Consider the following 22,838-nt stretch of genomic DNA (forward strand, 5'->3'; position numbering starts at 1 on the left):
ATATGTTTCCTATTCTATGACCAACAAGCATAATCTGATTAGATGCAATGTCAATGACTTTACAACCATTAATTTCAAATAAGACATTGAATCCTTTATCGCATAATTGACTAATACTCAATAGATTATGCTTTAATCCATTCACATATAAAACATTTTTAATTTGTATGGAAGAGGTATTACTTATTATACCAATACCTTTAATGTGACCTTTTGAATTGTCTCCAAAAGTCACTTCTCCTCCATTTTTGGCGTTAAGCTCAATGAACCAGCTTTTGTCTCCGGTCATGTGTCTTGAGCATCCACTATCAAGGTACCATGAATTTGAATTTGTTTCTCATGCCTTGTATCAATGCTCCTTTCCCTACAAACATAGATTAATTTTTGATTTTTGGTACCCAAATTCTTTTGGATCCATATTCATTAGTTTCCAAAATCCTAGTCCCCTTAGGTATCCATTTGTGTAGGATATTTTTATCTTTAGTAGTAATGAGTTCTTTAGGAAACCACATACTTCTAACGATTTTTCCATTAGAGGTTCTTTGGGGACCTCTATGATTGTAGTTTCTAAAACTTTTTCTAACAAAGTTGGATTTTGAATTTCCACCTTTTTCAAAATGTTTTGTTCCAACTTTATCAAAAGAAGTTTTAAGATCATCAATTTTCTTTTGATGATCATCATTGATCTTTGAAAGTAAATTTTGCAAATCTAAATTTTTCTTTTCAAACTCTTCTAGTTTGATTTGCAAATCTTTGATTTTACTTTCAATATCGTTGTTGGTTTTGGATATGAGTTTGTTTTCATTTTTCAATTTTGAAAACTCATTTTTATATTTTAAAAATAATTTCTAATAATCCGAAGCCAACCCATTATATTCCTCTAATAACTCATCATAGGATAAATCATCAAAATCGGATGAGTTAGAGGTTACCTTAGAATCTTCCCCAAATGACATTAAGCACAAGTTAGCTACTTCTTGTTCCTCTTCATCAGAACTTTCTTCATCTCTCCATGTAGCCACATGAGCCTTGTGCTTATTCTTTGATTGACCCTTTTTCTTCAATTATGGGCAATCATATTTGACATGCCCTGGCTTTTTGCATTCGTAGCAAATGATTGGGTCATTCTCTTTCGGTTCATTTTTGAGGCCTTCATTTCGTTTGAATTTTCTTCCTCGATAAGGTCTCATCATTTTTCTGAACCATTTGGCAAACAATGCCATTTCCTCGTCATCGTCATCGTTATTCGAATCACTCTCATCTTTTGTGGATTTGAGAGCAACTCTAATGTTTTTCTTCTTCTCCTTCTCCTTTGGTGTCTCGTCAATCTTGTCGAGGTCCACCTCATCTTCGAGCATCATTTCATGAGTGAGGAGTGACCCAATTAGCTCTTCAAGAGTTAAGGACGTTAAGTCCTTAGACTCGATGATTGTCGTCTTCTTTGATTACCACGATTTTGGGAGGGAGTATACTAACTTCCTCACAAGCTTTTCATTTGAAATGATCTCTCCATATGATTTGAGACCATTGACAATCGTTGAAAATCTATCCGTCATAGCTTTGATATCTTCATTTGGTTTTATCCTGAAATTTTCATAGCTATGCGTTAGAATACTAATTTTAGATTTCTTTACCTCATCGGTACCTTCATGAGTGACTTGAAGTTTGTCCCATATTTATTTGGCGGTTGTACATGATGAAACTCTTCCGTATTCATCTGGTCCAAGAGCACAAAAAAATGATATGGATGGCTTTGGAGTTGAGCTGGAACATTCTTGTCTCTCCTTCACTCCACAAACCTTGGATGAGTGAGAGGTTTGATGTATCCTTTTTCTACAGCATTCCATGCTCCCATGTCACTTGCTTGAATGAAGTACATCATTCTATTCTTCCAATAGGCATAGTTAGCTCCATTGAAGAAAGGAGGCTTGTTGACGGGCATCGAGTCGAGACCGGAGTCGAAGTTTGAAGCGGAGGCCATTGATGACTTTGATTATCGATATAACTCTTCCCGAATTGACTCAAGAGGCGATTAAACCTTCAAATGAGTTAGGATTTGATGCCAATTGTTAGGTTAACCGATTGACTGAATCTGCCAAGAGTGGGTGAATTGGCAATAAAAATTTTGTGGAAGCTTTTCCAGAAAATTGAAAGAAATTGCACAGCGATTTAGAGTGGTTCGACTTTATCAACCAAAGTCTATGTCCACTACCTTAGCTATCCACACTAAGGATTTTCCAACAAATTCACTAATTTGTTCTTTCTTTTGAGGCCAAAGAGATAACCTTACAACTCCCTCAAGAATATACCCCAATTCTTGAGAACACTCTTTTCTCAAAGAGAAATACAAATTTGCAAACTTACAAGAAAAACCACACAAGGCAAATATGTTTGCACAATTCTAGAACAAAGAAAGAACACTCAAGAATAAATACAATTGAGCACAATAAGTGTTCTTGAAAGCAAAATGAATATTGAATGAAAAATAGGCTTGAAATGCTCAAACTTGAGGTTTGATGCTTTCTCTTTGATTCTCTCTTGATTCTAATTGCTTGATGTTTCTTGTTATTGATCAATGGCTTCTAGGCTTGCTTAAATACACCTTGAATCACTTCTGAACGTTGGGGATAATTAGAGAAAATAATATAGTCGTTTTAGTGTGAAAACAATTAATAAAACAGTTTGGAGCGTGGGGGGAATTGGTACCCCCTATGGGGAATCGGTTCCCTAAGTGTAAAATTCAAATATTTCGACCGTTATACAAGGGGGGAATTGGTATCCCTGGGGGGGAATCGGTTCCCTCCGAGCATACTGGAATTCTCGGAGCCAAACCATTTAGGGGGAATCGGTACCCCCTTGGGGGGAATCGGTTCCCTTCGAGCAATCTGGAATTTTTGGCTTTGAAATGGTTCGAAATACTTTGTAAAATTATTTTGAAATTGTTTTAAGTTTAAAACTTAATTTTACACTTTGAGTAAGGATTAAAAATGATCTTTGAAAGATTTGGAGTAATGTTTTGATATTCGAATAATTAAATCGAATATACTTAGAAAATCATTTGGAAAATCTTAAAATTCATTTAACTTAATTTGTTATATCGAAATATCAAAATGTTTTCAACACTACTGACGAACAAAGGTTCGGTATAGTTCTACCTAGGGTGACTATTCTATGGGTCACTATATGCATGGTTTTGGCTCTATGCTGAAAGGTACTCAAATTATCCTTGTTGTTGATGTCCCCTTGGGCTACCAAACCCTTAATTTTTAACCATTATAGGCTTAAAAATAATGAGTTCAATTCAAGAGGGCCTATTTCCCTATACACATAAGAGAAATAAATTCCCACAAAGGTATAAGGCATGGCATATATGCCCCAGAGTTTACTTGTTAAGGCTCATACATGGAATAAATTCACCATAAAATCAAAGTGTTCATCACTACTTACTTAGGACAGAGCTCGAGTATAGAGCTTATGTTATGCAAATACACGTAATGTGTGTGAGGAGGAATTCTCAAACCTTTGACCAAACAAAGCAACAAAACACAAGAATCACCCTTGAAAAGAGATTTTTTACGAAGCTAAAAATAAGAATTCAAAGATTAGTGTGGTTATTTACAAAGAATTCAAAATTAATCAATTAGTGTTCAATAAAAAGATCATAAACTAATTATGAACTCATATTCACAATTTCCACCATTACGACAACGTATAAGCGATTAACGACCTAACTCTATAACAAATCCCTAGTGGAGTGGCCAAGCTATCATAACATTTTTTTTAATGAGGATTTTCTCTCTTCAAAGATAAAAAACCTAATTTACCACTTACTTTTGGGAAAATTTAGAATTTTGTTAAAATTAATTTTAGGGTCGCCATCAACCTTGGGTTAGGTAGGTTGAATACCTAAAAATGTATTTTTAACAAAATTATAGAAAATCATTTTAAAAGATAAAATTGGTCATCGTATTACCAGAAACTCATTTTTAAGGATTCGTGAGTCTATTACGTGTGGGGAAGGGTAAGTACGCCCACAACGCTTAAAATTGGTGTCTCTCAATTATCTGTTGTCATAATAGTGGAAATGGAAAATTCAAGTCATAATTTACAATATGATCCTCTTATTAAACTTAACTAATTTATTTGAAATTATTTATCAAGTGGCATCCCCATTTTAAGAAGAAACTATAGGATTTGCACATCAACAATGAGAAGTCTATCCCATCGATTTTCTTCTCTATGAAAGAATATCCCCTCTTTAATTATAAAAACAAAATTATGGACAAAATTTATAACAAAACTAAATCTAAGGGTTTAATCCAAGGTCAAGGTATGTTGGGACTAAATTAAAAGAATGAAAAATTGCCTACAAAAATTAAAGGCAATTAAAATAGAAAAATTGACTAAATTATATCAATTTAAAGTATAGGGCTAAAATTGTAACATATCAAATAAAGGACTAAAATGAAAGAAAATAGAATATTTAGCTTAAATTCTAGAAATTAAAAGTTAGAATTTAAAGGACAAAAATATCAATGCTGGAAATTTAGAAGGTAGAAATTAGAATAATAGAAAATTGAAGGACATAAAAGTAAATAAATAAAAGGTAAAAGATAAGAGATAAATAATTTGGTAACTTTGATTAAATTAATATCAGGATAAATACTCACTAAGAAAGGAAATAAATAAATATCCACAACTTTCACAAATGACTAAAACGAACAAATTAGATAATGTAAAGACAAAAATTAAAATAATATAAAATAAAACACTTAAAACTAAATAAATGTAAATACAAGTAACGAAATGTAGATTGAGATAATTTAAAGAATAGAATTTTAAATTGCATCGAATATAAAGGAAATGAAATGTAAAGTACATGATTTAAAATGGTTAAATTAAAATAGTGGTAAGGATATAATTGCAAGAAGATAAATGTTAGGGGTTATGATTAAAATAAATCAACAGGTCATAATGATAATCAATGAAGTTTAACGGGTTAAAAGTGAAATAAATAAAAAAGAAAAAATAAAGAAATAGTGACCACAATGTAAATTCACGCTAACGTTGAAGGACTTAAATCCTATTAGCACAAAATTTAAATTTGGAGCTATTCTTGGTCAGTTTTACTTTGGTCGCATGAAACCCTAAAGCACCATTGCCATTTCATTTTTTTTCACGCACTCTATCCCTCTCTTTGTCTCAAGTGGCGCTGCTCACCAAAAACCATGCGGCCATTGTTTGGCCTTTTTCATTCTTATGGCCACCACTAGCAGTGGTCGGACTAACCTAGAATCTTCCAAAAAAAAAATCTTTTCCTCTTTACCCTTAAAACCGAGCCGTTAAAGACTTTCTACCCTTCAAAACTCGATCCGATGACACCAAAACGGACTTGAAGGGATGTCGACGAGACCCGATGAAGCACTCAATATCTAAAGGTAAACAAATCTAATCCCTCAACTCTCCTTTTTTTTACTCTTGTTTGAAAACGAAAAGGAAAATGGGAACGAAAATACCTCCTGAAAAACTTGTTGTATTGCTTCTAATGTGTGATTTTTGAAATCTCCAGTTACATGTTTCTTTTGGAGAGGGTTTTATAGAACCTCCGTAATTACATAAAGAAAACGAAAGAAAAGAAAAGCTTTTTTTGGTCTTTTATTCTAAAGTTCCCCTTTTGTTTTGTTTGCTTGTCCACGGTGGATCAACGAGTCGTGGGAAAGAGGGGGCAAACTGATCGCGAATGGATGACATTAAATGCCCTGTGTTCTTGGTGATCTGTCGTGGCTCGATTAATAAAGATGGCTACTTCGATGATGGCGTTATTGGATGCGAGTGTTGGTGGTGGCGGCGCGATTTAGTGGCTTGGATTAATGATACACAAGGGTTTTGAGAACCCTAGCTGCGGTGGATCTATGACCGTCAGATCATCTCCAAATCTAACGACTGTGAAGAGGTGGCAGTTGAGTGGCTAAGTGTAAAATGATGAAACTCTAATTGTTAATGGTTTTGCACGTGGGCTTTGGGTTTTCTAATTGGGTAATTGAGGCCACATGTAATACTTTAGAGTTTAATTTGTAAATGTACTGAATAATTAATGACATTATTTTTTAGTTTTATTTATTTTGGACGGTTTGTATGTGTATATATATATTCTTTTGGGCTTAATTAAAATAGAAAAAATTGGTGTTTACAATAATCAATGGATCCAAACAACTCGATAATTGGATCCGTGAATTTATTTATTGAACTTAATCCAAAATCCATGATCTTCAACTTCAAATCTTTGTTTTTGCTCATGAGCAAGAAATTTTATGATTCTAGATCCCTATAAATCACTGTTTACCCTTGCAGTTTGCGCGATTTGTCACACCATCGCCACTACACCATCCTCCGAGTACCTCATTTCCGTGACGAAATGTTCTCAATGATCTTTCACATCACGAGGATTTCGTTGGTTAACAACACGTCGGCGATGGAAACTTGGTATTGTAGAAGCTCTAGTTTTCTCGGCTCGAGGCGATGGTGTTGCTGTGATGGTGAATCTTTCAAAGTTTTAATTGTGAATTTTCTGCATTTTTCACGATTTTCATTACTTCTTTTTATACATTTTCTTTCAATGGAGAACCCACCTAATTTGATTTCAAATAATTACAACTAATAATTAGAAACAAGAAGGCTACTGCAATGTAATAGAGATGTGTGAAGAAGAAATCGGGAGAAGATGAGCAATATTGGGGGTTAGAGAAAAACTAGGTAAGTTGAAATGTTGTCCCTAAACAAATTTGAATTTATAAAAAGACTCATAATCAGTATTTTGTCTAGAGCTTGGGGTTAAAATAAACATTAAACCATTTTACTAACGGACCATGTCATCAAACTAACGACATTTCAACGTCCAAGTGACCAAAACATAATAAAACGATAACATAAGTGACCAAAACTTAATAAAACAATAATGTAAATGACCAAAACTTATGTTTTTTGGATTTGGTGAGCAAAAGTTTACAAATATAAAATGAAAAGTGACCAAAACTTAATCTATGTATTATCTACATGGAAATGATAAAATTTAAATTTTATATATTTACTGAGACACGTCAACTAATCGTTAAAGGTTTAACAACAATTTACCTTCAATGATCATTAAAACGAAACGAAAGTGACCATTTATGTAGTTTATCCTTTAAAATACATAAATGAAACAAATGATACGTTCTCAATCTCCAATGTAAACTTTAAGGGGGTGTTTGATTCAAGGATTGTGGGATTCCCATGGGATGGGAATCCCACATTCCCATGTTTGGTTGGCCAGGAATCTCATTCCCGATAATGTTTTATTACCAATAGTAGATTTTTTGGGGTATATTACCGGGAATGTCATTACCTCCCTTCCCTTAGGTATTGTAACATTACCGGCATTTTAGACTAAAATGCCCTTGAATTTTTATTTTTTTTCAAAAATATCCTTCTTCTGTCATTGAATAATAAAAATTATGAGAAGGTTAAATTACAAATTTATCCTTAAATTATTTTAGATTTACAAAAAAAAAAGTCTATAATTAAAATTTTATATGAAGTTCAGGGGTTAAAAAAAATTACCCTTTCATTAAACCTTTTTTATATTTTAATTTTGTAAAAAGAATTATATAAATATTATGAATTTAATTTTTTAAGAAAATATATAAATATTTTACAATTTGTAATATTATACAAATATATAATAAGGACAATTTGGTCAAATATACATTCCAATAATCTTTTATTCCTTTAACCAAACACGGTAATCTTACATTCCTGCTAAACCAACCAAACACAAAATACAACATTCTCAGTAATCATATTCATTGGTAATCTTTTATTCCTACTGGTAATCTTACATTCCGTGAACCAAACGCACCCTAAGGGTATGTTTAGTTTTAGTCCTATTTTTATTTTCTAAAAATAGTTTTCATTTTCAATTGTTTGCCAATTAGAAAATATATTTAGTTAATATAAGTGAAAACTTGAATTCAAAAATAAAAAGAGTGAAAATATATTTGATATCTAATATTTTAAAATAGAGATGAATAAGTAGTTATTAAATATTTAAACTAAAATAGAATTATTAAAAAATTTCATTACATAAATTTAACATGTGAGTTATGCAAATATAAAATAATAAAGTTGATAAAAAATTTATAACAGAAAAAAATATTTTAATTTATAATAAAAAAATGTAATTGCATATTGAAAATCAATTAAATTAAAAAATATATAAAAATATTGTTGTAAACAAGAGCACACAAAAGTATCATTAAAATAAAATATATATTTAGTGGTATTTAAGGTCAAATTTTTTTTAAATAAAATTTAGTGTATCCCTTAAACTGAGAAAGAAACGGTCATAACGCTTACACAAAAATTCATAAAGCTTACATGATAATCTACAATATTGATATGATAGATCATAATATTGTTGTGACAGTACACGACAGGAGAAAATTTGGTAGATGAGTTAAATTAATTTTTTTACTAAGTTTGAGTACATAATTGATTTTTTAGAAAATTTGAGAACTTATTTAATTTTTAAAATATTAAGGTATTATTTAAATTTAAAATATAAAATTATTAATATATTCAATACATTAAATATAAAAATACTATAAAATTAAATTATAAAAAATTAAGTATAAGGACCAAATTAAGTGTAAAAATATTTAGGGACCATATTGGATTTTTTGAAAAAGTTTAAGGGTTTTAGATATCATTAAATAAAAAAAATATTCTTAGAAGGATTTGAATCTATATAAATTAAGTTAAAATTCTAGATTTCGTGTTTTTTTGTTTTATAACTTTTCAGAAACGTTTTAATGAAAATGCTGAAAACATCTTTTTTATATTTTCATATTTTCAATTATTTTTATTTTTCATTTTCCAAAAATCATTTTTTAATTTTACAACTAAACACATTTTCTTCAATATTTCTATTCTCTAAAAGAATAACATACATTTTCTATAATCAAACAAACCCTAAAACTCGAGAAATTCTACAGTACGACACCCTTAATATACAACTAAAAAAAGACGTTACTAATTTTGTTATTATTTAAATAACAAAACCGATAAAAAAATTACCTAAAACATTATTATTTCTACCTAAAACATCAATGTTTTTTAACATTTATGGTAAAGTGCCCAACAATAACAAAACCGGTAGAAAAAATAACAAAACAAATTGTGCTTTATCTGTTTTGTTAACAAAACCAGTAAAACGCCCGATAATAACAAAATTGATAGAAATAATAATGTTTCAGGTAATTTTTTTACCAGTTTTGTTATTTAAATAATAACAAAATCGATATCGCTTTTTTTAACCGTATATTGAGGATGTCGCACGTGATAATTTCCCCTAAAACTTCGTTACTAAGAGATCAAATGTATAATTAAATTAAAATATAAAACACTATTTAAACTATAAAAGATCCGATATAAATTTTTAATGGATATTAATTTTAATTCACTTATTGAACATTTTTTCGTTTTATTATAAAATATCATATAATAGAATAAGGCACTAGATCATTTAAGCATGGTCAGTGGTTCGAATCCTAACGTTTACGAATAGAGCAAACTAGAATGGGAGGGTTATCTTCACCTTTACAGTACTTGATTCAGATTAGTTGACCAATAAATCGAATACTGATGGATCTAAAAAATATATTAACTACTTTTTTATCTTTATTATTAGATTTATTTTTTTTAAAAGTAGGGTAATAGCTAGGGGTGTTTTCTTGTGAGCCGTTCAAACTTGTCAACGCTTGATTCGAGTTAACTCGATCGATACTGTTGAGTTAATCGATTGATGGAATTAGCAAAGAGGGGGGTGAATTGGCAATTAAAAATTTGGTGGAAGCTTTTGCAGAAAATTGAAAGTAATTGCACAGCGATTTAGATTGGTTCGACTTTCTCAATCAAAGTCTACGTCCACTACCTTAGCTATCCACACTAAGGATTTTTCAACAAATTCACTAATTTGTTCTTTCTTTTGAGGCCAAAGAGATAACCTTACAACATCCTCAAGAATATACCCCAATTCTTGAGAACATTCTTTCCCAAAGAGAAGATTACAAATTTGCAAACTTACAAGGAAAACCTCACAAGGTAAGATGTTTGCACAATTCTAGAACAAGAAAAGAACACTCACAAATAATTACAAATGAGCACAAATGGTGTTCTTTGAAAGCAAAAAGAATATTGAAAGGAAAATTGGCTTGATTTGCACAAACTTGGTGTTTGATGCTTTCTCTCTTGTTTCTCTATAATTTCATATTGATCAAGGGCTTCAGAACTTGTTTAAATACACCTTGAATCACTTCTGAACGTTGGGGATGATTAGTGAAGATCATATAGTCGTTTTAGTGTGAAAACAATTAATAAAACAGCTTGGAGCTGGGGGGGGAATCGGTACCCCCTATGGGGAATCGGTTCCCTAAGTGTAAAATTCAAATATTTCGACCGTTATACAAGGGGGGAATCGGTACCCCCTGGGGGGGGAATCGGTTCCCTCTGAGCATACTGGAATTCTCGGAGTCAAACCATTCAGGGGGGAATCGGTACCCCATTAGGGGGGAAATCAGTTCCCTCTGAGCAATCTGGAATTTTTGGCTTTGAAATGGTTCGAAATACTTTGTAAAATTATTTTGAAATTGTTTTAAGATTAAAACTTTATTTTACAGTTTGAGTAAGGATTAAAAATGATCTTTGAAAGATTTGGAGTAATGTTTTGATATTCGAATAATTCTATCGAATATACTTAGAAAATCATTTGGAAAATCTTAAAATTCATTTAACTTAATTTGTTATATTGAAATATCAAAATGTTTTCAACAATCTCCCCCTTTTTGATATAACAAAACATTTTAGTATTTTTAAGATTTTGAAATCAAGTTTTGAAATTACTCCCCCTTATTTTAACACTTCTCCCATTTAGCATTTAGAAAACGCATTTAACACCATTTAACACTTCTCCCCCTTTTTGTTAAATCAAAAAGACATTTTAAAGAATTTAAACAAGTTTTTGAAGTCATTTAGCCAATTGATTATATATAACATAAGCTGCTAAGATCACAAGCAAGAGAAACGTTAGCCATTAGTTTCATAATCAATATTCATAATTAATGTGAAATGGCAAAATTGGTCATATATCTAATCATGAAGTAAATGATGCAATAATGAATAAATTTAATCACACCAAATAGATAATTTCTAACCATTCATAAATCCAAACAAATTCAAAGTCAATCAATCCACAAATTCAAACATTCCAAAATAGTCAAAATGTTAAAACAATAAGTTTGGAGTTCAAAGCAAAACATAGAATCACATATCCGGATCAGGAGGAGGAAAACGAGCTCGCATAGCGGCCATTTCGTTAGTGAGGTCATTAATACGTACGTTGGTTGCTTCATTATTTGCACGCATTTCCCAAAGAATTTCTAATTGTTGAGCTCCCATTGTGGATAAATGGGACTCTATAGAAGTGAAGCGCGAATCCATAGTAGCGTATCGAAAATCGAATGTCTCCATAAAGGATTGGAAATATGGAGGCATTTGATGTGTTTGTTGTGCTTGCTCTTCGGGCTTCTCCTCGGGCTGCTCAGGCTCATCTTCGGTTTCATCGATGTCTCGCATTAATTGCTCAAGCTCGAGATCTTCGTCAGCTTCGGGTGGAGCTTGTGAAGAACTAGCTCCCGGAGTATTTGTAGAAGATCGAACCCATTCACCGGTTTCCTTATCCTTAATCCATCCCGCTCTCGTTAAGGAAAAAAGGTTAATTTGTTTCTTAAGGGGGAAAATGGCATCTAGACCAACTCTAAGCCCAGCTTTGGAAAACAGATTACTCAAGATGCAACCGTAAACAAGAGATGAACAGAGTTTTTTGTTAGGAACAAGATTTACGGTTTCAACAATTTCAGCAAAAATAATCTGAGGAAGGTTGATTTTAATATTGTTTTCGAAACAATGTAACCACCAAAGATCTAAGGCTTTAAGAGTAGAATAACGACCTCCGGATGGTCGAAACCACCAAGAAATCATTAGATGAAGAAAACGTTCATGAAGGTCTAGGACACTTGCACTATCCCTTCTTTTATAACGAGATCCTAAAACCTGTTTTTCATTTGAAATACCACCATTATCTAATCCGAATGTATTGGCTATGTAAGCCGAGTCAATATATAAGAATTATCCTAGAAGGTAGGAACGAATTCCTATTGGTTTCGGTTTCAGTTTGGTTTTTAACACAAACGACATTAGAATAAAAAATACGAACAAGTTGATGGTAAACGATGGGTCCAAGGTCAAAGAGTTTATCAAATTTCCACTCTTGTAAAAGAGGAAGATGTTTAAAATTGATAGCTAACATAGCTTGACGAGAAGGAATACATTCTTCCCGGATTTTGTAAGAGTCAAAATATTGATAATACCAAAAACGATGATTTCTAGGACCAGGATGATTGAAACACGAATTTTGGATGGTCAAGTTAGGATAAATGGGATTAGGATTAGAAATTGGAATAGGAGGAGGATTTGGAGGTGGATTTGGTTGACGGTGTGAACGACTAGATGATGACCTAGCACGTTTAAGATTGGACATGGTTTAGGGAATCGGAATAGTATGGATAACCTCAATTTAGAAAACACATGTATGCAATTCAATCAATCCCAAAACTCAATTGAGTCCTTAATATTTCAAGGTTCTCTAAATCAATCTTATTGGGCAAAGTTTTTGAAAACGTTTGAAAAATATGGTTTTGATAAATAATATATACATAGTTTTCATAACAACAACATAATTCAATCAAAACACAATAATTTGAAAATCAACATTTTTTTTATTTCACAATTTTAGAAAATTTTGGAAAATTCTTGTGTTTTTGATGAAATTAGTTGTGATATCAAGTTTCTAATCACTAAATAATCAATGCCAAATCTAAATTTTCAACCTAGAACTAATTAAAACTAGTTCTATGATCATAAATTGATGAAATAGAAGTTTTGGAAAAATACCTTGAAGGATTTCGGATTTGAGTGAGATTAGATGAAGTTTGCACGTTTTTGATGATTCCAACAGGTTTAGAGGATGATATTTGAAGTGAATTTCGATTAAAAACGTTGATTTGAGGCAAGAATGGAGATTTGAGAGAGTAGAGGGAAGAAATGGCGTGAAGGAATAAGAGAGGGTTTGAGCAAATATTGGGTTCTGTCCGTGTTAAAACCAGAACCCTAGGGGGGTATCGGTTCCCCTGTGGGGGGAATCGGTTCCCCTTCAAAGGGGGAATCGGCTCCCTCAAGGGGGGATCGATTCTCTCTGCACCAAAATGCTAAAATCTGATTTTAAACATCCAAAATGCTAAATTAATTTCCTCTAGTGGTATTGGCAACTCATATATTGAAAATTAATCATGTTCAAACAATTCAATTAATCTTTAAACGATATTTTAACATAAAATTAAATTTTCATCAAGAATCATAAACTCCCCCTAACTAATAGCAATGAATGCAATTAAAAATTACTATTATAAGCATTTTTCATTTATTATTAAAAGTGCTAAAATTATTTTAAACACTAAGTGAAGATAGATTGGTCAAACCTAATTCTCTCCTAAGTGTCCAAAATCGTTCCTTGTCTAAAGGTTTTGTAAAGATATCCGCTAATTGGTGCAAAGTATCAACAAATTCTAGAACTACATCTTCCTTAGTGACATGGTCTCTAATGAAGTGATGTCTTATTTCAATGTGCTTAGTTCTAGAGTGATGGATGGGATTTTTAGTGAGACAAATAGCACTAGTATTGTCACACTTGATAGGAATGGTACCTACTTCAATTCCATAATCAAAAAGTTGTTGTTTCATCCATAAAACTTGTGCACAACAACTACCAGCTGAAATGTATTCGGCTTTAGTGGTAGATAATGCAACACAATTTTGTTTCTTTGAAAACCAAGAAATTAGCATATTTCCAAGGAATTGGCAAGTACTGGAGGTGCTTTTCCTATCTAATTTGCATCCTCCATAATCCGCATCAGAAAAAGCATGCAAGCTAAAGCTAGAGTCTCTAGGATACCAAAGTCCTAAACTAGGAGTGTTTTTAAGGTATCTAAAGATTCTCTTAACAGCTAGTAAATGTGATTCCTTAGGACATGATTGAAATCTAGCACATAAGCAAACACTAAACATAATATCCGGTCTACTTGCAGTTAGATAAAGTAGAGATCCAATCATTGACCTATATAATTTAACATCTACATATTTACCTCCTTCATCTAAGTCAAGCTTTGTTGAAGAGCTCATTGGAGTGTCATGAGGTTTCCCATTTTCCAGTCCAAACTTCTTGAGCATATCTTTGACGTACTTATCTTGATTGATGAAGATGCCATCTTTTCTTTGCTTGATTTGGAGTCCCAAGAAAAATGAGAGCTCCCCCATCATGCTCATCTCAAACTCACTTTGCATTAGCTTAGAAAATTATTGGCAAAAAATATCATTAGTAGAACCAAATATTATATCATCAACATAAATTTGAACTACTAATAAATCTTTACCTTTATGCTTCAAAAACAATGTAGTGTCAACCTTTCCTTTTGAAAAACCTTTTTCAATTAAAACATTTGACAATCTTTCATACCAAGCTCTAGGAGCTTGCTTTAAACCATAAAGAGCTTTTGTCAATTTTAAAACATGATCCGGAAAATTTGATTCTTCAAAACCTGGAGGTTGTTCCACATACACTTCTTCTTTTATAAAACCATTTAAAAATGCACTTTTAACATCCATTTGATATAATTTAAATTCATTGAAACATGCAAATGCTAATAACATTCTAATTGCTTCCATCCTAGCTACGGGAGCGTATGTTTCATCATAGTCTATGCCTTCTTCTTGAGTATACCCTTGACCAACAAGTCTAGCCTTGTTTCTCACTATATTACCACTCTCATCAAGCTTATTCCTAAATACCCATCTAGTACCTACAGTAGATTTATTACTAGGCCTTTCAACTAATGTACATACTTTACTTCTCTCAAATTGATTTAACTCTTCTTGCATAGCCATAATCCAATGTTCATCATTTAATGCTTATTTAATATTCTTAGGCTCTATGAATGAGATAAATGCAACATAATTACAAATATTTATAAGAGAAGATCGAGTTGTTACCCCTTTTGATGGATCACCTATAATTTCACCATCCTTGACATAGTTGTACTCTCTTGGATAAGATACTTCCCTTTCTTCAATGGTTGGATTCTCAAGAGGATCATGAGTTTCCTCATTTTTCGTTTCTTCCTTTGAAGATGGTTCTGTAACGTCATATTTAACGTCATTTGTATTTATAACACCTACATCATCATTCACACAAGAATCCTTCCTCGGAAGGGGATTATCATCGAAAACAACATGTATAGACTCTTCTACAACTAAAGTTCTTTTATTAAATACACGATAGGCTTTAGAATTTAAGGAATAACCCAGAAAAATTCCTTCATCACTTTTAGCATTAAATTTGCCAAGGTTTTCTTTACCATTGTTTAAAACAAAACATTTACATCCAAAAGGATGAAAATAACTAATGTTAGGTTTTTTATTTTTGAAAATTTCATATGGAGTTTTCTTTAAAATTGGCCTAATCATTACTCGATTTACAACATAACAAGCGGTATTTGTGGCTTCCGCCCAAAAATATTTTGGCAAATTATTTTCACAAAGCATGGTTCTAGACATTTCTTCTAAAGTTCGATTTTTCCTCTCAACAACTCCATTTTGTTGAGGAGTTCTTGGTGCTGAAAAATTATGGCTAATACCGTTAGAGTTACAAAATTCAGTAAATCCAAGATTTTCAAATTCAGTTCTATGATCACTCCTAACACTAGTTATAGAGTAACCTTTTTCATTTTGGATTACTTTTGAAAACGTGATGAATTGTTCTAATGCTTCATCTTTAGTATTTAAAAATAGAACCCAAGTATATCTAGAATAGTCATCTACCAAGACAAAATGCATATTGTTTTCCACCCAAGCTAGTAGTTCTAGTTGGCCCAAAAAGATCTAAATGGATCAATTGTAAAACTCTACTAGTTGATACATCATTAATGGATTTAAAAGAAACTCGCTTTTGTTTTCCTTTAGCACAAGCATCACAGATTTTATCATTATCAAATTTAAGCTTAGGCAACCCTCTTACTAGGTCTCCTTGAATTAACCGTTGCAAAGCACTCATACTAGCATGTCCTAGTCTCCTATGCCATAACCAACTATCATGTTCATCCTTAGCAACTAGGCATAAATTAGTTATATCAAAAGAATCTAAATGCACCATGTATATGTTCCTATTTTATGACCAACAAGCATAATCAAAAATAGATGCAATGTCAATCAATTTTGCAATCATTTAAAATAAAACATTGTATCTTTTATCAAATTTATTTTTCAAAAGATTATGCTTTTAACCCATTCACATATAAAACATTATGCAATGTTGATTATAGAGATTAAGAGCACGTGCATAAAGTTTTTGAAAATGTTATGCATTAAAACTTTATAATATTTAAACAAAAATCTATGCATAAACATTAAGAAAAATTTCAGGTCAAAATTTTTGCAAAACCAAAGTTCTTGAAAAATCGATATCAATTGTTAAAGAGATATCATTTTTTTTAAAATAAAAACAATTTTGACCAAAAATTAATATGATGAACTAGAGTTTAATAAAACATTACCAAAAATTATCATGATCATCATACAATATTTTTCAACATACATGAGATAAAACATAATTCAACATTTAAAACTGCATGCATGCATAAACTAAATGAGCAACCAAATAATAAAAATATTAAGTTTAGAGGTTACCCATTCCCTTTTTATGTGTGGCTAGAGCATCTTGAATATCATCATCTTTATCACCATTTCTCTCACACACCTACAAGAGACATTTAAGTAGATTTTGGTATCCAAATTGCTTTGGATCCTTGAACATTAGTTTCAATGCCTCTTGTTCCTTTTGGAACCCATACTTGTCTAATTTTAAATCGTTTTCCTTTCTTTAAAGGACAAGTATATTCCTTATGACCATGATAATGACAATGTGAACATATTGTCATTATTGAACTAGATGAATTATTTAGAATTGTCACTTATTCTCTTGTTAAACATTCAAGCTTATCTTTCAAATTGAAATTTTCTTTTTCAATACTTTCAAATTTCATTTTTGAGAGTTCTAAATCCTTCTTCAAGATTTCATTTTGATTTTCAAAATCCATTTTCATTTCTAGAAGAAGTTTGTTTAATTTGAAAATTTCTTTTTCAAAGTTTTCAGATTTTATTTTTGAAAGCTCTAACTCCTTTCTCAACATTTCATTTTGATTTTCCAAGTCTGTTTTAGCTTTCAAAAGAAGATCATTTTTTAGCAAAAAATTTAGAAATTAATTTATTGTATTTGGAGTTCATGGTCTCAAACTCCGAATATAATTTATCATAAGCATCTTTTAACTCATTAAAAGATTTTGAATTTGATATATTTGAGTTAGAAGATACCTTTGTCTCTGTGAGAGCTAATAGAGACATCACTTTTATTGGTTCTTCTTCTTCCTTGTCTCTATAGATCTCCTCAAGCTTATCCCACATTTCCTTGGCACTTGAACAAGAAGAAACTCCTTTATATACATTAGGATCAATTGCACAACACAACATGTGCATAGCCTTTGAGTTTTGTTGAGCTTCCTTCCGTTCTTGAACACTCCACTTCTTTGCCTTCTTAGTAGGAGAGGAATATCCTTTCATGATTATCATTCAAGCTTTCATATCAAATGATTTGATGAATATCATCATACACCTCTTCCAATTACGATAATTTGTTCCATTGAAGTGTGGAGGCATGTCAATAGGTCTGGATTCTTCCATGGAGAATGAACCGGAAGTAGACGCCATCTTTATCGATTTAACTCTTCCCGAATCGACTCAAGAGGCGATTAAACCTTCAAATGAGTGAGGCTCTGATACCAATTGTTGAGTTAATCGATTGACAGAATTAGCCAAGAGGGGGGTGAATTGGCAATTAAAAATTTGGTGGAAGCTTTTGCAGAAAATTGAAAGTAATTGCACAGCGATTTAGAGTGGTTCGACTTTCTCAATCAAAGTCTATGTCCACTACCTTAGCTATCCACACTAAGGATTTCCAACAAATTCACTAATTTGTTCTTTCTTTTGAGGCCAAAGAGATAACCTTACAACACCCTCAAGAATATACCCCAATTCTTGAGAACACACTTTCCCAAAGAGAAGATTACAAATTTGCAAACTTATAAAGAAAACCTCACAAGGTAAGATGTTTGCACAATTCTAGAATAAGAAAAGAACACTCACAAATAATTACAAATGAGCACAAATGGTGTTCTTTGAAAGCAAAAAGAATATTGAAGGGAAAATTGGCTTGATTTGCACAAACTTGGTGTTTGATGCTTTCTCTCTTGTTTCTCTATAATTTCATATTGATCAAGGGCTTCAGAACTTGTTTAAATACACCTTGAATCACTTCTGAACGTTGGGGATGATTAGTGAAGGTCATATAGCCGTTTTAGTGTGAAAACAATTAATAAAACAGCTTGGAGCTGGGGGGAATCGGTACCCCCTATGGGGAATCGGTTCCCTAAGTGTAAAATTCAAATATTTCGACCGTTATACAAGGGGGAATCGGTACCCCCTGGGGGGGAATCGGTTCCCTCCGAGCATACTGGAATTCTCGGAGCCAAACCATTCAGGGGGGAATCGGTACCCCCTTAGGGGAGAATCGGTACCCCCTTAGGTGGGAATCGGTTCCCTCTGAGCAATCTGGAATTTTTGGCTTTTAAATGGTTCGAAATACTTTGTAAAATTATTTTGAAATTGTTTTAAGATTAAAAATTTATTTTACACTTTGAGTAAGGATTAAAAATGATCTTTGAAAGATTTGGAGTAATGTTTTGATATTCGAATAATTCTATCGAATATACTTAGAAAATCATTTGGAAAATCTTAAAATTCATTTAACTTAATTTGTTATATCGAAATATCAAAATTTTTTCAACAGATACCTTAACGAGTTAAGTAAAATCCAACTCGACTCGATAAATTCACGATCAACTCTTAATTTTTTATATAATTTTTAGTAGTTTGGTGATTGCAAACAACAATGAATGAAGTAAAAAGGTGTTGGATTTTCTTATTTTTAGGATTGATTATAAATCATTGAATTTCTTCTTCTTTTTCAAGAATATTTTTAATATGTTAGTTTGATGTATTTGTGGGTTGTTAATTAAGTTTTAATATGTTAGTTTGTTGTTTTTGTAGATTATTATTTTGAAATTTAGATTTTGAAATTACTTCATACACTCTTTTAATAATTTTTTAGTTAAATTAATTAATTTTTATTTATATTAAGCTCTATATAATATTAGCATATTTTATATATAGTTAAAAAATAATATAAAAATTCCAATTAATAAACGAGCAATGAACTTAATAAACAACGAGTTAAATTAAATAATAATTATTTTAAAGAGTACGAGTCAAACAAAATTTTAACAAATTTAACAGAATTGAGTCGAAACGATCAATAAATCTTTTTAAGAAGTATAAGTCGAGGACCGTCGAACTGGAAATCGACTCGTTTGATAAATGCTCGTAATGATAGCCATCCACAGTAGATCCAAGCAGGCACGTGATTTTTCTGGTCCGTAAATAGCAGCCATCATGAAAATAGAAATAAATAAATATAAAAAAGGAAAGGGTGATTGTGTAATTATGGAGAAACAAAGGAGCAAACTTAAGAAAAGGAGCAAATCACGCGGCGAACAACCGAAGCCGCACACATTCAATTACTCGCTTTTATTCTTCGCTGACACGGTTTTGCATAATTTGACTTATTTGTTTAGATGCGATTCCCTATATCTGACTCTGTCCCCACATTGCTTGGAGTGGCTGTCCCTATACACTTTATGGGCAAATGAAAATATTAGAGGAAAGCCCCTTGTATTTTTCTCTTTTATATTTTCTGAACCACTTCACTAATAAAATAACTTCAAATGTATGTAGTGTATCACAATCAATAAGTTCACATAATTTTTTTTAAAAGTGAGTATATATATATATTAATTACATAAAAATTTTGTATGGGGTAAGAATAAATAAAATTTTAAGACATACATTATCAATAAAACAAATAATTAATTTAATAAAATTTAGATTTTAGAGCGGTCACTTGTCCACCTTAACTTAGTCGTACTTCTACCACTAGTTGAACCAAGCATATGCATAATAAAAGGGTATAATATCAAAAGAACCTCTAAAATTTGACTAAATAGAAACTTTAACCTTTATTCGTTATTGAGCATTTTGGCCTCAATATTTTATTTTGGGAAAAAACGCCTCTCTATGAATGAAAACTTTTAGTTAACAAATGATTAATGCTATAAAATAGAGGCCTATTTACCCTAAAATGAAATATTAAGGGTCAAAATGCTTAGAAAAAAGAACAAAGGTCAAAGTGACTATTTAATCAAATATTAAATGTCACTTTATCCTAAAACGAAATGTTAGAGGCTAAAATAATCATTTTAATAAATATCGAAGGCTAATTTTAACATCATGCATATAAAATAAGAACTAGCTTCGTAGGGAATTTGTGATTTGTGAAGTAGAGGAATACTAAGATAAAAGGAATATGAATTATTAGGGATTAAGACGAGCAAAAGAGTAAAATGTAGGGGCAAATATTCAAATACATTCCACCTAACTCGGAAATATGGAAAACGTGAGCTGGGCCGAAACAGAGGGGAAATAGCCCCGTCGTTGGCAAATTGCCATATATAAATATGAAGCCTCCTCCCGTTTCACTCGCAACATAAACTTTCTTTTGCTGTTACATGGGAGATTTACTCTGGGACGTTTTTTAGCACAACCCTTCTTCCTTTCTTTTTCTTTTTATTTTCTTCAATATTTTTCTTCTACACTTTGAAGAAAATAAATCATAGGATATTATAGAGATTCAGAATCATTTTTTTTGTAATAACAAGGTGAAATGGGGAAATACACGGAGATTTTGGATGCAGGTGTGAGAATAGTCGCAAGGTTTCATTCTCACTGCCCCCAGACTGCTCGTCTCTATTATCACCCACCGGCTGACTCCAACCCCCACCACCACAGCGTCTCCGACAATATTGGCAGCATCTCAAGAGAAGTCTCGGCGCATATGGGGTTCTACGGTTCCAAGGCGGCGGCTGGTGCTGACTTGAAAGAGATCATTATTTTTTCCCTTTGACGAGAGAGATTTACAATTTTGGAATTCTCCTATCGATTATCTTTTTAAAACTGCTCAAAGTTTAACAGATTGCTTGTATTTGTTTCTGGACTTGACAGATTCTTTTACAAATAAACGAGGAATTTGATTTACTACGAACGCTTCTTTAACAAATTTTACGCCCAAATAATACAACACAGTTGGCGTTTAGCTGTACACATTGAAAACACAACGAAGAATGTCCTGGGTTTTCCCTTTCTTAGGAGCCTTAATTATAAAATAGATGTTCAAATTTACCACTTTTCACGATTAAATATTTAAATTATTATTTTGAATGATCTTAGTACTTAACATTACAAACACTTTTTTATTAAAAAAATCTTAATCTCTAAAATCTCACATCCTAACCTATCACCATCGTCTTTTCCAACCATAACCACCGTCGCTGATGTAGTTTCTATCATCCTTCTGGTCATATGTTATCAGAGTTGCCGTCGATTGATCATTGAAATCTCGTGGGATCATGATTTTTTTCATAGGGTTTGCGAGGTATAAAACGTCGACCGGTCGCGATTTTATAGGGGTTTTGATCGTCCGGGGGAGATGAGGTCTGGTGGAGTTTCGTCGATAACAAATGGTGATAGCCGGTGTGGGTTTAGGGTTTAAATTAAAGTTTTCAAAGTTATAGGGCTATTTCAAAAAAATAATTTAAATTTAATTTTTTTAATTTTAAATAAAGATCATGTGTCTCTTAACAAAGAAAATTAATATCGTTTACTATGCATCTAAAGTGATAAAGTTTGTAATGTTAGACACTAAGATAATTAAAAAAATAGTTTAGATACTATTCATGAAAAACTCAATAATTTGGGCATTTTTTTAATTGAGCCTTCTTGCAAAAGTCTTTAAGACTGTAATAGCATTTTCAAGAATGTCAACGGAATGAACTTCAACCAATATTTCTTTATTTCGAAGGGTCCATTATTTTAATTTGGTAGACGTAGTTAGGGGCACCTTTCCACAAAAAAACGGTGAATTCAAGGTAGGGCTTTTGAATTTTAAACAAAATAAAGGTTTATTGCATTAGGTATCTTTTTAACTTTAGGTTAAATTTTTAATTGATCTCCCTTCACCCTCTACTTTCTTTTTTATTTACAATTTGCATCTTTTTCTATAGATCGAATCAATTTTTTTCTTTTTTAATTTTGTTTAGCTGGCGGTTGCACCAGTTTTAATACTGGTTGTCGACCATCGATTGTCTTTTTTCTTTGTTTCTTTTTTAGTTTTTTAGTAAGAATAATTATGTCTTTGTGACACATTTATTTATGCCTTTGTGGCACGTTTATCTCTGTCTTTTGGTAGTTTTCAATTTTCTTGTCGTTGTTTTCGTTTATCTTTTTTATCAGGATTGAATTTGACATATCTACAACTGATCAAGATGGTGTTTATTTTTTATCATGTTGATCTTCCATGCTTTGACCCTCGGATTGTAACACCCCAAAAATTTCATTAGTGACCAAAATGT

General features: G+C 31.7%; 1 long non-coding RNA gene across 1 annotated transcript; it reads left to right on the forward strand.

Annotated features, from left to right (window-relative positions):
- The first annotated feature begins 575 nt into the window (after positions 1 to 575).
- On the forward strand, positions 576 to 21,466 carry LOC120209832. The gene is made up of 3 exons (XR_005524443.1): positions 576 to 587; positions 9,857 to 9,862; positions 21,090 to 21,466. It is a non-coding gene; the product is annotated as an uncharacterized LOC120209832 (long non-coding RNA).
- Positions 21,467 to 22,838: the final 1,372 nt, after the last annotated feature.

Source organism: Hibiscus syriacus, unplaced genomic scaffold (assembly GCF_006381635.1).
Source record: "Hibiscus syriacus cultivar Baekdansim isolate YM2019G1 unplaced genomic scaffold, ASM638163v2 tig00020355_pilon, whole genome shotgun sequence".
Taxonomy (NCBI): domain Eukaryota; kingdom Viridiplantae; phylum Streptophyta; class Magnoliopsida; order Malvales; family Malvaceae; genus Hibiscus; species Hibiscus syriacus.